Here is a 17644-nt window from a genome sequence, read left to right on the forward strand (position 1 = left end):
GGGCTGGGGCAGGGTGGAGGATGGGTACTAATCAGTTAGAGAGGGGGAGGAAGTTCTGTGTGCCATTTCACGGTAGGGTAGCTATAGATAATGATAATGCACTGCAGATTTCAAAAAGCCAGAAGAAAGACTTAGAGTGTTCTTACCACAAAAGAAAATAAGTGCTAGAGGAGACAGAATAACATATCAAAGCATCACATGGTACCCTATAAATACGTACCATTTTTAGATGTCAATTTTAATTTTTTAAATTGATAAATAGTGAAAAAAAATAGACTGATTCCAAGTCTTGGGCAGGAAGTGCACAGAAAAGCTTGGAATATTTTATAATCAAGATTAAGTAGCACTGGGCACGGTGGCACACGCCTGTAATCCCAGAGACTTGGGAGGCTGAGGCAGGAGGATCCAGAGTTCAAAGCCAGCCTCAGCGAGGGTGAGGTGCTAAGCAACTCAGTGAGACCCTGTCTCAAAATATAATAGGAAATAGGGCTGGGATGTGGCTCAGTGGTCGAGTGCCCCTGGGTTCAATCTCTGGTACCAAAAACGAAAGAAAAAGAAAAAGATTAAGTAGCAAGGAAGCTCTGAGAGACTAAGTCATGCAACTGAAGGGGCTACCACCGGCTGAAGACAGGAGGGAATGAAAGCAGAATTGCAAGGACAAACAGCTACAATACATCTACAGTTCATAAAGACAGAAGTAAATATAAACAAATATATGGGGCTGGGGCTATAGCTCAGAGTGTTTGCCTAGCATGTGTGGGGTACTGAGTTGGATCCTTAGCACCTCATAAAAATAAACAAATAAAATAAGGGCATGCTATCCACCTACAACTACAAAAAATTAAAAACAAATATATATGTAAATATACATATGTGTATATATACATACATACATACATACATATTGGTCATCTCTGGAGGATGCTGCGTTGGAATGATTGCAAGGACCTGATTCTTCATTCTTCCCTGAATCCACAGGGGATTGGGCAGCTCTTTCCATCAGGGGCACCACCCCGCCCACTCTAGGGTTGGCCATGTGACTGGCTTTAGCCAATGGGTGCTGGTGAATGTGACCTAACAGTGTTGAAATGTGCTTATGGGGTTGGACTTGCTCTTGGGTTCCTGTCCCCACCAAGAGAACATATCCCACTGTGGCCCATCAGCCCCAGAAGAATAACAGTCACATTGAACAGACCTGACCCCAGGGGCAGCTTGGGGCCAAGCTCCACGGCTTCAGCCATACCTCTCAGACGTGTGGGAGAAAATCAAATGCAAACTGTCATATACTGCTGAGTTTGGGGATGGGTTGTTGCTCAGCATTATTATGAATGAGTAGTTGACTGATATACTATGGTAATGGTGTTATAGTTTGCTTTTAAAAATAAAAAAGCCCTTATAGAAGTCTAATACTCCCATGCCTTAGGCATGTCATAAATTTTGTGTTCTTTTTCTTGTTCAGAAAAAAAAAAATGGGAGGAGCACACAGCATAGCTGTCCTGAGCCCTGCTGCCTTTGCCGTCTCCTAGTGTTCCTGGAAATGTCAGGCGCAAATGACAGGGTCACTGAGAAGAACTTCCTTGAGGAGCAATTCGATGAGGAAAATGTGATTTTAATACTAGTCCCAGTTACAGAGGAACAAGACTATCCAATAGAAACAAGTGTTTCTTCAACTGCAGAAATCAAACAGGAAGTCTGCTTTCCTGAAACAAAACCTAATTGTAAAATACGACCCCTTCCCTTGCCGACCATTTTGCCTCCAATTAATAAGGTTTCTCGGGATACTTTGCGAAACTGGTGCCAACAATTTGAGTACTGATGGCCAGAAAATAGAGGTTTATTTGAGGCTACAGAAGCATGCATATCCCGAACAAAAATATGATATTCCTGAAACATCTCAGGAGGCCAGATTGAAGCCAGTTTCCAGGAAATGGAAGGCAGTGGCCAATGCAGCAGGGCTTCAGGAAAGTCATAATAAGGTTAAAAGAGAGGAAGAGACTAACATGGTTGAAGTGGTAAATTCAGCTCAGGAGTCCATATTGGCATCTTGGGCAAGGATCGCTGCCAGAGCCACTCAGCGCAAGGCTGTGAATTCGTGTCCCATCCCTACTTCTGTGGAGGCCTTTTTGCTGCAAACCTCTGGTGTCAGGTGGTGTGTGGTCCATGGCCAATTTCTTTCTGCAGAAACAGCAGGATGGGTTCGCCTGCAGTTCCATGCAGGTCAGACTTGGGTCCCTGACACTCCCAAGAGGATGATTTCCCCTCTTCCTGTTACCTGCCTGTATTTTTCCACCCTCGGGACTAGAAGATAATATGTTATGCCCTGAATGTGTAAAAAGGAATAAGAAGATGGTGAAAGGATTAATTATAACAAGAGAGAAAAGGCAATGCACTGTAGGAGACCAAAAGGTGCCACCTTAAGCAATGTTGAAGTACTATTTTGATCTGAAGGCAATTGAGAAGAAACAGACAAAAAGTTTTCTGCTTTCCAACTATTGGCCTCAAAACAGGACATAAATTTGCAAATATTCCTCTTCCCTCCCAGGACAAGTGGTGGAGAGCCCATAGGTAAATCATCACACAGCCTGATGAATGCTGGGCTGGTTTCTGACCATCTTTCATTTTCAGTGTCTCCTGATCATTTGTGTCAGACTCAAGTATTAACTATATATATATATATATATATATATATATATATTTTTTTTTTTTTTTTTTTTAAGCAGAGCTGCTAGGTTTATGGGGAAACTGAGCAAAAGAGTTCTTTTATGCTTCTCTTTAATATTAATTTTTTTGTGTGTATACTAAGATTGAACCCAGGGACATTCTACCACTGGGCTATAACCCTAACTCCCTGCCTCTTTTTTTTTGTTTATTTTTTGGTACTGGGAATTTAACCACTGAATCACATCCCCAGCCCTTTTAATTTGAGACAAGTTCTTCCAAGGTTGCTTAGGGTCTCACTAAATTGCTGAGACTGCCCTTGATCTTGTAATCCTGTCTCAGCCTCCTCTAAGTAGCTGAGATATAGGTGTGCATTATCTCACCTGGCTTTAATATTAACATGTCCTATTAGTGTTGTACATTCCTTAATTGATGAGTCAATATTGGTATATTATTAATTTTGGTGGTGGGTGGGGTACAAGGGATTGAACTCAGGGGCACTCAACCACAAAGCCACATCCGCAGCCCTATTTTTGTATTTTACTTAGAGACAGGGTCTCATGAGTTGCTTAGCACCTTGTTAAATTGCTGAGGCTGAGTTTGAACTTGAGATCCTCCTGCCTCTATCTCCAGAGCCACTGTGATTACAGGCATGTGCCACCAAGCCCGGCCTATTATTAATTATTAACTACCTATTATTACTAGTTATAATGAATTATTATCTTTATGTGGCACTGAGGATCGAACCCAGGGCCTCACACGTGTGTAGTCAAGCACTCTACCACTGAGCTACAACCCCAGTTGTATATTTGGTTTCATGCTTTTTGTTGAACGTCTTATGATTTTGATCTGTGTGTGTGTATGTGTGTGTGTGTTTGTGTTTTACTAGGGATTAAACCCAGGAAAACACTACTACTAATCTATATTCACAGCCCTTTTTATTTTTTATTTTGATATAGGGTCTCAGTAAATTACTGAGGCTGGTTGGGTGTGGAGATACACATTTGTAATCCCCCAGAGACTTGGGAGGCTAGGTCAAGAGGATTGCAAGTTTGAGATCAGTCTCAACAACTTAGCAAGACCCTGTCTAAAAATAAAAAGACGGGGTGTGGCACAGTGGTAAAGCATCCCTGGTACCCCCACCCCCCCAAAATAAAAGTTGCCAAAGCCAGCTTTGGATTTGCAATCCTCCTGCCTCAGTCTCCCAAGTAGTTGGGATTATGGCCCCCACCACACTTGGCCACTGACTAAGGTTTGACGTGTATCCAACATTCTGCATGATAATTCATAATTATCTAGGCCCTAATGCTCCATTCCTCAGTTCTACCTGTTTTTTCCTCCCGTCAAGCCTCTGTAAATCAGATCTTTTTACTGACATTGTAACTTTGCCCTTTTTAGGATGCTTTATATTTAGAATCATACACGTGTATTTTAAAATAGTCTGAAATATGTATTTAAGGTCTCTTCATGTCTTCATGGATTATTTTTATAGTGCTGAGTATATCAATTCTCAAGATATACCACAGTTCATGTATTCATTCAGCTACTGAAAGACACCTTGGTTGCTTCCAAGTTTTGGCAGTTATGAATAAAGCTGCTATAAACATCAAAAAAAATGCCACATTTGGAGATGTGTACTAAAATATCTATGAAATTAAAAAGAATTACTTATTTTAAGAGACAAACAGTACCCCATTGGCCCTACATCCATCCGTGTGGCTATTCAGAGTGTCCTGGAGTTCCAGTGTCCTGAGGCACTTGTCTATCCCCGGGTAGTGATCCTGATGCTAGGGGTCTGGAGTCCTGGAGGGCTGGGGCTGGGGATGCTGAGTAGGGCACTGTCCAGGGTCTTCATTTGGGGGATCTGTGGGTCACAGAGCAAAGGGCTTCACCAAAGCTCTCCTGAGCCGAGGCTCCTCCCGGGACTCCTGACACCTCTGCTGTCCATGGCTCTGTGCAGGAAGCACAGGAGCCATTGCTATCTCTGGGCATCTTCTCCCCTCCCCACCCTCCACCCCTGACTCAGCCTGGGAAAGTCCAGAATGGCCGGGGAGCTCCAGGAAATGCCATTCAGTCTTCCCCTTCTGGCTGTGCAAACGCCCATCACAGCGCCCATCCAGATCCCCGAGGGCCTGGTGGAGACACGGGGCCCTCACAGACCCAGACGAAGGGGTGCAAGGGAAAGCAGGCTCTTCATCAGGGACCCAGCTGTGTGCTTTCCCCCCCTCTGTTCCTCAGAACCCCGAGTGAACCCGCACCAGCACAGCCACTGCGGCCCCTCCCACACCTCCTGGGTCTTGCTTCACATATCTGTCTCCATCTGCTGGACTGTCATTCTGATTCCACGGGATTTCTCCAGCTTTGGGGTCGGAAGAGGTCTTCCAAAGTCTCCTGGGTGTCAGAGACCATTGCTGCAACCCACTTACCCCAGCTAGAGAAGGGGCTTTCTAGGTTCCCCTGACCCCAGCTGTAGTAGCCTGCTCCTGCTCCCCGTCTGGGGGGACCAGCTGTCTCCCCATGGGGCCAGGACAGCTTGGCCAGAGCAAGGGCTGCTCTTTCTGTGCTTGTGCAGTTTGGGGTCCCTGAGTGCCATCCTCTAACTTCTGTGTGGCCCATTCGCTCAAGTCCAGGTGTTTGCTCAAAAATTGCCTTGTTATGGACCTCGAAAACAGTGATAGCAGCCAGTCACCAAAGACCCTATGTCACACAATTCTACTTATAAGAACTGTCCAAAATAGGCAGATGCATGGGGACAGAAAGTTAGGGGTTGGGGATAATGGAAAGCAGGGAGTCACTGCTGGTGGGTCCAGGGTTTCTTTGGGGGATGATGAAAATGTTCTGGAATTAGTCTGTGGTGATGGTTACACAACTCTGTGAACATACTAAAAGCCACCAAACTGTAGTCTTTTAAAGGGTGAAAAGTATGTGAGTGACATCACAATAAAGAGGTTTTTAAAAAGTGGAAATAGAGAGAGGCCTCATCAACGAAGCGTTCCCTGGCTGCTTTATTTGAGACCGAGCTCCCTCTCTGCTGCCCACCCTGCCCTCATTCAGCTTCCTTGTTCTTGGTTCCGTGTATCAGCACCTGTCATGTTGCTCTGTTTTTGTTTCCTGTCTCTGTCCTCTGCTGAAATACAGTCAGGGATGCCACTGTGTTGACTGTTGTACTCTCAGGACTTAGAACAACACCAGACATGTAGTAGGTTCTCAATAAACAGTTTCTGAATCGATTGTCCATTCCAATCCTGTATCAAGGTTCCCCAGCGGGCATCTCACCTGAGGGGTCTCAGAGAACGGACCTCTTTTAAGCATCTTTGAACCAACATTTTATGGGGAGTCTGCCTTTGGGCTCTAGCTCCTCCTTTGCTCCCATTACTCCCCATTCATCATCATTTTGCCCACTCTGTCAAGGGAGGTCTCCTGCAAGACTTTCTTTGCTCCTTCTTCTCATTTCTGTGCCTGTCTGCCACGGGCCTGTCACCTCGATGACTGCGATATCCAATCGATCCTTCTCCCTCCTGCCTCTTGCACCCCTGGCATCCTGTTTGCAAATCCATCCCTGATCCACTTGGCACAGCTCCTTCTTTAAACTTTCCAGTGACTTCTTTTAGCTCTTGGAATAAAGGTGTGAGGCTCCGCCTGAGGTTCAAAGCCCTTCAGAACCTGGCTGACACCCCCCCACCCTCCTGCATGTTCCCACTCACCCTCTGGAGCGCCTTTGGAACTCGAAGCCCCCATCAAGCTTCTATTCTCCACACACCACCACCTCTGCCTGGACACATGCCCTGCCCTCTTGGCCTTCAGGGCTTCAGTGTTGCTTCTTTCCATAACTTGAGGCTGTGACAACCAGGGACACTGTGCATCCCACTTCTCTTTTTGTGTTGCATTGAAGGCTGACTTGTCTGTCCCCCACTGTTGAGGCTGAGCGATTCTTATACATAGGAATTCTGCACTTGGTGTGTGCTCAGTGCTGCTTACAGGTTCCAACCAAAAGATGAATGAGCAAATGCAGGCAGACATCTCTTTTTCTAAGAGATGCCATTCTTCTCTGCATTTCTTCCCTCCTTCCTTCCTAATCATGTCCACTCTGCCAGGCGTAGTGGAAGTCTCACCTGCCTGGGACCCAGGTTCAGGATGCATGCCTGGGCCAGGCTGGACCATGCTGCAGAGAGAGCACCCCGTGCTGGACTTAGAGCTCCAGTGGATCTGGCTTCCTTGAGGAAACAGGACTCCGAGGATGAGGGTCTGAGTCTGGGTGACCTTGGATGGTACCTCACATTCTCAGGGCCTCAGGGTCCTCTGCTCCTGGGACCAGCATCAGGAATGCAGACAGGACACGGCCCTGATATTAGCTATGGCCCCACATCCCACAAGCCCTATTCCTGGGGATTGCTCCCCAAGCTTGACAATCCCCGCCTGCTTTCCTTAGCAGCCTGGGACTGGAAGGAAGCTGGTGGGGCCTGCCTGCGACCCAGTGGATCCCTTCAGGCCGGCCCTCAGCCCTCGGGGCCTCAGTCTCCCTGCTCTGATTTCCTGGTGTCTAGGAAAGACTACCAAGTAGGCCTCAAGCCTGCAGCAGGGTGGCCCTGTCCCAGAGGCCTCCGTGTACCAGTTTGGAACTTTGACCTGGACCATGGTGCCTACCAGGCTGGGTGATGGTGCCCTGGTGGGGCCCTTTATCAGGAGAGAGCCTGCCATCATGGCCTGGGGAAGGAATGTGCTTCACCCACAGGAGCAGGCCCGGGTCGGGTTGCGAGTCTGGTTAATGCCTCCGTGCATTAGGCCTGTCGCCCGTTGACAGGATTTTTTGTTTAATTGGAGGCATAAGAAAACAATAACCTCTGTCGGCCTTAAGGGCCCAGCGGCAGCGTAGCAGGGAGCACTCAGTGACGAGGGGAGGTGGGAGCCTGTGGACTCCCAGCCTCTGCCAGGCTGGCTGGGTGTTCCTGGGCAGGTCTCTTCTCCTCTGTGGACTTCAGTCTCACCATGTGGCTGTGAGCAGGTTGCTGGAATCCTGCTGGCTAGCTCCAAGTGCAACACCTGTCAGAACGTGTCCAGGAGCTTGGCAAATGCAGATTCCCAGGCCCTGTACTGGGTCCAGACTCTCCTGAGACTCATCCATCTGCTGCCTTGTCTCAAGCATGATGTGGCAGGACCCGCACACTGCAGCCAGGTTAGCCCTGCCATTCCCAAATGCTTGGCACTGGCTCTGGCCCACAGCAACCATCAGCCTCTCCTGGGGAGTTGCAAGTCAAAAGGGTAGGCTCCAAAATGCTCACGGGGTATAATTCTAGTAATTTCAGTTTTGTTCCTGTTTTATGTATGAGCGCTTGCTGATTTTCCTACAATGAACATGCACAGGAGTATAATTGAAAAATAGGCCTGGCCTGGTGACACACAACTGTGATCTCAGTGACTCTGGAGGCTGGGGTAGGAGGATGGCAGGTTTGAGGCCAGCCTCAGCAACTTAATGAGGCCCTAAGCAATTTGGTGAGACTCTGTCTCAAAATAAAAAAATAAAAAGGGGAGGGATATAGCTCAGTGGTAAAATACCCTTGGGTTCAATCGCTAGTATGAAAAAAAAGTAATAATAGTAATAATTATGGGGAAAATTGAGATATCTCTACAGAGGATGATAGTCTTCTTGGTAGATGCTCGTGTGATATGTATTTAAATTGTCTCGTATGGCTTTTGGATTGCAACAGCCATCAGGCTTACTGAAACCAGCAAAACAACAGAACACGAATGCAAACACACAAAAAGTTGTTACACAACCCCCATCCGTCCCTTCCCCTGAGGTAACTGATGTTAACAGCCCCAACGGACTTCATTCCATGCAGGGCCTCCTGCACTCACACAGACCAGACACCTTGGTGCATGGCCTGTTTGGGATTTTTTTAAAACATTTAAAACAACAAAGTCAAATCATCACATACACTACTTTGCAACTTATTTTCTCCCTTGACAATATATCCTGGACATTTTTAAGAGAAAACACTATCTCATTTCTACTTAGATTCGCTCAGTAAGCTTAGAGGGCCCCTGGCTTACGATGGTTAGACTTAGGATTTTTTGACCTTACAATGGCTGGTGTGGAAGCAATACGCATAAGTCCTTTCCAATTTTGAATTTTGATCTTTACCTGAGCTCATGGTATGCAGTATGATCCTCTCTTGACAATTCTCTCTCTACATGGAAATTGCACAACTCCATTGGGGCTGGGAGGTGCCATACAACATGTTGCTAACCTAGGACATTCAGTGGGTTAGGTAGAATACATACATTTTTAAATTACAGCATATTCAACTTACAATGGGTTTGTGGGGACATAAGCCCACCCATCATAAGTTGAGGAGTATCAATTTCATTTTCTTTCTTGCCTCTCTAAATGAAAATAAAAGCTACTCAGTAACATTGGTGTCCCAGTTTGGAACTTTGACCTGGATGGAGCATTCCACACTCATTCCCCTCCACTACACACACGTGCATACACCCACACCTCTGTGCATGCATGCACACACAAATATAACACACCCCTGGCCTTCCCTCTCTTTGCATTGTTTGGTGAACCTGAAATCTTACCCCCACGAAACCATATGTCCTTCAAGAGCAGAGCATGGGTCTCAGTCACTCTGGACCCTCTCAGCCTACCTGGCTGGACTCACACTATGAATTTAGGTGCTGCTTTCTAAATGAGCATCTAAAACCATGAGCCGCCAGAAGCCCCCAGGAGCAGCCCCTTCTTGAAGCTCCAGAGATGGGGTCTGGTGAGTTGGGGGAAGGGCGACTTCAGCCTTCACACAACAGCCACATCAACCTCCTCTGACCCAGAGATGCAAACTGAGGCCCCATCCAACCACAGATGGGTTTAGTTCGACCCAGTCAGCACTAAAAATGTGTTTTAAGTTAAAACACTTTAAAGTGTTTGATATAATAACCTAGATTCCTGACTTGTCCTGAAAACTACAGAATTTAGCAACTCTGGGCCCAGATTCCCAAATGGCCACAACTGGGGTGACGGGACACTGCCCCAAAGCTAGACACAGCTTCACTGGATGACTTCATTCAATTACATCCCAGTGCTCTGCTGGCAGAGGGTCCCAATAGAATGCTGGACAGTCCTTGCCACGGGCTTCTTCTAGCCCCTTCATTGGCAGAAATATGTTTCCAAGTCACTCTTTGGTGACTGAAAGTAGCACAATGCTAATTAATAACAGCTACAAATAATCGAGTACTATTATATTCTGGGTTCCAAGTTAAGCAACGGCTTTCAGGGGCTCCTGGATCCTGCTAGCAGTCCTTCCTAGAAATGATTGTCTCCGTGGATGGGATGAAGACATTGAGGCTCAGTTGGTAACTTGCCTGACTCCTCGAGCAAGTGGAGGAGACAGAATTCCAATCAAACCCCAAAGCCCAGGCCTGAGCCTGCCAGGCCCGACTGCCTTAGGGAGCCATGGAGATATGCTGATTTGCAAATTAGCCTAATAGAGGAGGTCTCCTTCTCTGGGGCTCAGCTTTCTTTTCCACGAAATGGAAGGGATAATAATAGCTGCTTCCTATGGAAATGGAAGGCTGAGATACTGCATTAAAATAGTGTATCTATAGATTTCTTTGATGGCTGGCATCAGAAATAGTGGCTAAAATGTCAGCAAAAAGAGAGATTGTTGGAGAGGACATGACTCGCTTAGAGGATCTCCAGAAAAGAGAAGAACCAGAGATGCTCAGGAATCAAAAGAGGAATAATGGACACCCTTGCCAAAATGCCACTCCTGAACGAGTAGGCTCTAGCTTATTTTTTTTTCTCCCCTCCCTGATGCAGGGTCCTTGGAGATGGGCCTGGCTTGGGTCACATTCCTACCTGGCTTATGTCAGGTTGGCTAGAAGCAACCTGCTTGAGATGAGGATTCTTGTGCAATTTTCTTGTTGTGAGTATGTGTACGTGCGCGCACATGTGTGTGTGTGTGTGTGTGTGTGTGAAAGAGGGGGGTACGGGGGGGACTGGGGGGGAGTGCTGTCAGAAGAGGAGGCTTGGGAACAGGATTGGCAGGGCAAGAAGCTACTCAAAGATGTGGTTTCCAGAGAAGTCCAATTGAGCCTGATACCACAGCAGGTCTGGAGTGTGAATTGCTCACCTTGAGGCCAGGGGGCTAGACTTATCCCACATTCCTCAGCTATGGACTCCAGAGCACCCCTGAGGGGAGAAGTGCAGCTTCTCTGACAGCCCCAGACCTTAGGTAATCCCGGGGGAAGGAGGTAATTTTGAGCTATCTGCATCCAACCACCCAAGTTCCAATGGGAAACCCAGGAAGGGATGTAGGCAAGGCCTCAAACGCTTCTGTTCTCTTACTCATTCCTAAGTGTCCTAACCAGGGAGACTAATTGCCTCAAAAGAAATCAGGGTGCTATTTCCAGAAGGTGAAATGGATACAGAGAGCTAAAAATAAATATTCACTACAAATGGTAAGCCTTGAGCCTGCCTGTGAAGGAAGGCATAAACCAATGGTGGCTTTTAATATGACAAGGTATTAACATGGAGGGTTGGGCCCAGATTCCACAGATGCCATCTGGAGCAAGGTGCCAGATCTCGGCGCAACATTTACAAAGCAGACAAAAACTGGTTGTTCCCAACCCCTGCTCCACATTATGAGGGGGTTGTAAGGGGTTGGAAGTCGCCAAGGATGAAGAGAAAGCAAACCCCCCCCCCAACACACACACACACACATTAAGAAATTAAATTTTATTATTAATATTTCATGAACCCAGAAGTATTTGATATATATGGCTAGAAAAAGGAGACAACTCTCAAGGTGTTTGCAGAGTTAACAATCCATAGTAGTTATTTCACATGTCTCAACAGTGGGTTAGAAATGGAGTGGTCTTAGAAAAAGTAGGCCCTAATCTCCATCATGTGGGATTCGGCCCCAACTTCCTTAATAAGACTTCTATAGCACAAGAATTAAAATTAAGGATCAATAAATGGGATGGATGCAAACTAAAAAGCTTCTTCTCAGCAAAAGAAACAATCCATGAGGTGAACAGAGAGCCTACGTCTTGGGAGCAAATTTTACCCCTCACACATCAGAGCACTAATCTCTAGGGTGTATAAAGAACTCAAAAAGCTAAACACCAAAAAAAAAAAAAAAGAAACCCAATCAATAAATGGGACAGGACCTGAACAGATACCTCTCAGAAGATGATATACAATCAATCAACAAATACATGAAAAAATGTTCATCATTTCTAGCAATTAGAGAAATGCAAATCAAAACTAAGATTTCATCTCACTCCCACCAGAATGGCAGCTATTATGAAGACAAACAACAATAAGTGTTGGTGAGGATGTGGGGAAAAAGGTACACTCATACATTGCTGGTGGGACTGCAAATTGGTGCAGCCAATATGGAAAGCAATATGGAGATTCCTTGGAAAATTGGGAATGGAACCACCATTTGACCCAGCTATCCCTCTCCTCCGTCTATACCCAAAGGACTTAAAAAAAGCATACTACAAGAACACAGCCACATCAATGTTTATAGCAGCACAATTCACAGTAGCTAAACTGTGGAACCAACCTAGATGCCCTTCAGGAGATGAATGGATAAAAAAAAAATGTAGTATTTATACACAGTGGAATATTACTCAGTGATAAAAGAGAATAAAATCATGGCATTTGCAGGTAAATAGATGGAGTTAGAGGAGATAAATCTAAGTGCAGTTAGCCAATCCCCCAAAACCAAATGCTGAATGTTTTCTCTGATATAAGGAGGCTGATTCATAGTGGGGTTGAGAGAGGGAGCATGGGAGGAATAGACGAACTCTAGATAGGGCAGAGGGGTGGGAGGGGAAGGGAGGGGCATGGGGTTAGAAATGATGGTGGAATGTGATGGTCATTATTATCCAAAGTACATGTATGAAGACATGAATTGGTGTGAATATACTGTGTATACAACCAGAGATATGAAAAACTGTGCTCTATATGTGAAATATAAATTGTAATGCATTTCGTTGTCATATATAAATTTAAACAAATTAATTTTAAAAATTAAAAAAAAAAGAAAATAAATGGAGTGGTCTTCTGGGGTGGAGAGCATCCTTTGGGATTTTTGTGGAGGTGGTAAATGCTGTTTATCATCTTCTCCAGGTGATGCTCCAAAGCAAGTTAGATTTGGGTGGATCTTCTTTTCCTGCTAGGAATTTGGGCAGGTGCCACAGATCCAGTTGGGAGGGACAAGGACAACTGGCAATGGCGCTGATAGTCTGCGTTGGGGTCTGACTTCCTTAGCACTGGTGGCAGTAGTTTAGTGCCTGAACAGCTGTTCAACTTGGTGTGTCCATGAAGAGAGAGTCACGGGAGGGTCTTAGCCACCATCTTGCTCTGTCTCCTGAGGAGGAAATTGTCATGCTGTGAGTCCCATCTGCCTCAGAAAGGAGTGACGGGGGATGCTTCCCTTCATCTGGAGAAAGGAGGGCAGTACTTTAAGGTGGCTACTTCTAGAACTCCAGTTGTGTCTCTGCATTCGGGGGGACACACTGGCTGTTCTGTTTGAAGGCAACCTTCCTGGTGGCCCAGAGCTTCGCTGATGGAGCCCGGGGAAGTGGCTATACCGCGGCTCACTCGGGAGCTTTTGGAAGCCAGCAAGGGCTCTGCAGTGACCGGTGGTGTACTCACGTGAGGCAGCTAGGGAGGGATGCCAGCAGGGGATTATTATCTTAGGGACTGTCCAGAGGGGATTTCTGGAGGGGCTAACAGACAGCCCAAAGTAGCTGGAGATCCTGAGATATCTAGGGCTGTGGAGGCAGAAGCCACCCTCAGGGTACACACACAGTCACCTTGTAAGGGACCTGCAGGTGAGGGACTTCAGAGGTGGAGAAGGGCAGAGGGTGTCTGCAATGGACCCAGAGAAAGGTCCTGTGAGAGAACCTACTTTAGATGCCCTCCCAGAGCAAGGAGCCCAAACACAAAGGCACCAGGACAGTGCCCTCAGGTAGGAACTCTGCCCCACTGACTTCTTCTCCTACCCTGGACTCCAGACCTGGTGGGTAGGAAACCGAGGCTGTCAAATTCTCCAGGGAGGGGGTGTTGATAAGGTGAGGAGAGAAGCCAGGAATGCCCCTCTCCTTGATGACAGGCCCCCCATCCTTGCGACACACACGGCTAGGGAGTGGGGGGCCAGCAAGAAGGAGGCTCGACTTGAAATCAAGACGGAAGGTTTGGGAGATTGAACTGAGACTGTATGTAGTGACCTGAAGACTTTATCATCCAAAATGACCAGAAAAATTATGGCTCTGTTTAATATTTCAGGAGCACAATTAACCCCAAAGAATAAACAAAGAGGCACAGAGGGGGTAAAATTTAAGGTTTTTCTCATATTAAAGCCTTTATGTTCCGTGGGTTCCAATACTGGCTACTGGTGGAAAGGCATTTTTGAAACTATGTTTCAAATATGTGGCCTTTCCTAGGGGCCTGAAAGTTCTCCTAGGAAAATGAGGCTGTTGGCCCAGGGCAGTGTCCCATGCCTATAATCCCAGCGGCTTAGGAGGCTGGGGCAGGAGGATCATGAGTTCAAATCCAGCCTCAGCAACAGCAAGGTGCTAAGTAACTCAGTGAGACCCTGTTTCTAAATGAAATACAAAATAGGGCTGGGATGTGTTTCAGTAGTTGAGTGCCTCTGAGTACCCGCCCACCTCCAAAAAAAAAAAAAAAAAAAAGAAAAGAAAATGAGGCTGTTATTTGGGGGTTTGGTGAGCCTGAGCCCAAGGTCATGCTCTAGTTTTAGTCTTAGGCTCCAAGTTAAGCTGAACAGCCCCTCATCTGCATAATGCCACCTGCCACGTTTGAGCACATTTGCAAAAAGGGAAGGTGTCTATGTGGGCAAACAACAAACCCCAGGTCTCCAGGTTGGGTAAAAGTGGCCTTCCTGGTCCCTGGGCTCCTGAACTTGAATTCTCTAATTCTGGCCATGACATGATGGCTTCCAGTGTGCTGCTCTGACGTGTCACAGGCTGTGTGCGAGGTCTGTGGGTTTGTGACAGCCGTGTGGGTGCTGGGAGGGCATCCAGGGCTTCACAAGGGTGAACACAGTGTGCACACAGGAAGTGAGAATCTCAGTTTGGAATCTGTGAACTGTTCAGAGCTGCGAGGGTACTTAGAGACCATCCAGACCCCCCAGCACACTTACAGATGGGGAAACTGGGGCCCATATATGCCAGGGACTTCCAGGGCTGAGTCTATGCCCAGGCACAAGTAGACCTGAGCCCTGGCCCTTCCTTTAGGATGCACATAAGAGATGCATTTGGGAAAAGCTCCCATCAAGGAACCAAGAAAGGTAAACTGAGGGCATAGAATGGGGTAGAGATAGGAATTGCTCCGCTTGGCATTAACAGTAGGGCACCCAAGGCTCCAAGTAGGGGGGCTGTGGAAAGGAGATGAAGAAGGTTGGCTTCCATGGGGAGGCTTCTGTGAATCACCTGCAGGCAAGGGAAAGCTCTCAGTGGGGTCTGGTGAGAGACAGCATCATGACAGCAAGCACAGCATGAGTGTTCACTGTGTGCTGGGCCCTGTGCTCACACCGGGATGCGTTCTATCTCAGTTAAGACTGTGAGGTAGGTTCTGATGTCACACAGCCACTTAACAGATAACGAAGGCACAGAGAGGTCGAGACACTTGCCCAAAGTTACCTCTTGGTCTGAGTCAGGATTCCAGTCCCAAGAGCCTGATTTCAGAGAGGAGCACCAGAGCTCCCCTCATCACCTGCAAATGCATTAGAAGTGCACCCTGTTGGGCAGAGATGCCCCAGGGGGCAAGGGGACCCTTTGTTTGTGGTGTCCCCTCCAGAAGCAAAGGCAGAACTGCCAGTACTCCTGGGTGGGAAGAATCACAGGAGCAGCTCCTGTTACCTCCACATGTTTATGTGCAGGGACACAAAGATGAACAGATCCCAAGGTCGTGCAGCTAGCGTGTAAGCCAGGCTTGGGTCTGATTGCCTGACTCCAGAGATTTTCAAATGCTAACAATGTTTTCTGAGAACCATGAGATATTCCATAAGGAAAACTTTTACAGTGGGTATATCCTTGGATACTTTTAGGAATTTGTCCTAAAGAATATGTACACAGCCAGGTATGGTGGTGGCACCTGGAATCCAGTGACTTGGGAGGCTGAGACAGGAGAATTACAAGTTCAAAGCCGGCCTCAGTCACTTTGTAAGGCCCTAAGAAATTTAGCAAGACCCTGTCTCAAAATAAAAAAATAAAAAGGGGTGGGGATGCCAGGCATGATGTAATCCCAGCAGCTCTAGAGGCTGAGACAAGAAGATCATGAGTTCAAAGCCAGCCTCAGCAACATAGTGAGGTCCTAAGAAACTCAGTGAGACCCTGTCTCTAAATAAAATACAAAAAAGGACGGGGACTGTGGTTCACTGGTTAAGTCCCCCTGGGTTCAATACCTGGTGCCAAAAAACAAAACAAATTGCCAACCATAATGGGATTGATTGATTAAGTGAATTATGATTTATTTATTAAAGAATACTCTATAATCTTACCAAAAAAAACCAAAAAACAAACATTTTGTAGGTCTGGAGCTCTTAACCTGGGATCCATCCATGAATGTCAGGGGGCTATGGGTCTCTGAAAGTTGGGGGTGCCATATGGAATGGGAGTTTCTCTGGGAAGTGGATCTATAGCTGACTTAAGATTTTCAAAGGAATCTACGACTAAAATAGGTTAAAAACTACTATTAGAAAGTAATATTGAAAAAATCTTTTATGTAAAATGTAGATGGTGAGAGTATCAACAACTAACAACTTATAATTTATGTTTTGTCTCTGCTCCTTCCCATATTAGTTTGAAGGGAAACCCAGACATCATTTTACTTAGAAATAGCTCAGAATATATCTGTAGAAGGACTCTTTTTAAAAAGGCACAGGCACAACATCATTACCACACTTAAAAAGAAACTATAATCAATAGTTCTTTGTTTTCATCAGATGTCTGGTTAATATTGATAATTTTCATTAATATCCCCAAACCATTGCTAAGGGAGGAAAAACCAAAATAGATATTCTCTGGCCTCATTTTGGAAATATACACATCATAATGGGAACAGAGTTATTTGTGGGGGCTCATAGGATTATAGTGGTTTCTTTCTTTCCCAAGTTCCCTATGTTGTATTTTGTATTAAAAAATAATATATGGGCTGGGATTGTGGCTCAGTGGCAGAGCACTTGACTGCACATGTGGGGCACTGGGTTCACTCCTCAGCACCACATAAAAAATAAATAAACAAAATAAAGATATTGTGTCCACCTATAACTAAAAAAATTAAAAATAATAATAATATAGAGCCAAGTACAGTGGAACATGCCTGAAATCCCAGCAGCTCAGGAGGCTGAGGCAGGAGGATTACAAGTTTAAAGCCAGTCTCAGCAAAAGTGAGGTGCTAAGTAACTCCACGAGACCCTGTCTCTAAATAAAATACGAAATAGGGCTGGGGATGTGGCTCAGCAGTTGAGTGTCCCTGAGTTCAATCCCTGGTACCAAAAATGCAGAAATAAAATAAATAAATATAAATGGAAAAATAAGATGATAGTTTTTTTTTTTTTTGTATTGGGGATTGAATTTAGGGGTGCTCTACCACTGAACTACATCCTCAACCCTTTTTTTAAAAATATTTTTTTAGTTTTCCATGGACCTTTATTTAATGAATTTATCTATATGTGGTGCTGAGAATTAAACCCAATGCCTCACACATGCTAGGTGAGCACTGTACCACTGAGCCACAACCCCAGCCCCAGCCCAAACCTTTGTATTTTCTATTTCTGGCTGAGTCGGCTAGGCTGGGCTTGAACTTTCCATTCTCTTGCTCCAGTCTTTTGAGTCCGCTGTGATTACGGTATGTGCCACTGTGCTGGGGAATGGATTTCTCCTAAAAAGTCTCTGGCTCAGCATCCAAGTTCAAGATTTTATCAAGGTCCATCTTGAAATGCAAAAG

The 17644-nt window shown here is 45.9% G+C and overlaps 1 pseudogene; it reads left to right on the plus strand.

The window, feature by feature from the left end:
- The first annotated feature begins 1537 nt into the window (after nt 1-1537).
- Nucleotides 1538-2418, plus strand: LOC139705895 (developmental pluripotency-associated protein 2 pseudogene; annotated as a pseudogene).
- The last annotated feature ends 15226 nt before the right edge of the window (nt 2419-17644 follow it).

This window comes from Marmota flaviventris, chromosome 5, assembly GCF_047511675.1.
Source record: "Marmota flaviventris isolate mMarFla1 chromosome 5, mMarFla1.hap1, whole genome shotgun sequence".
Lineage (NCBI taxonomy): Eukaryota > Metazoa > Chordata > Mammalia > Rodentia > Sciuridae > Marmota > Marmota flaviventris.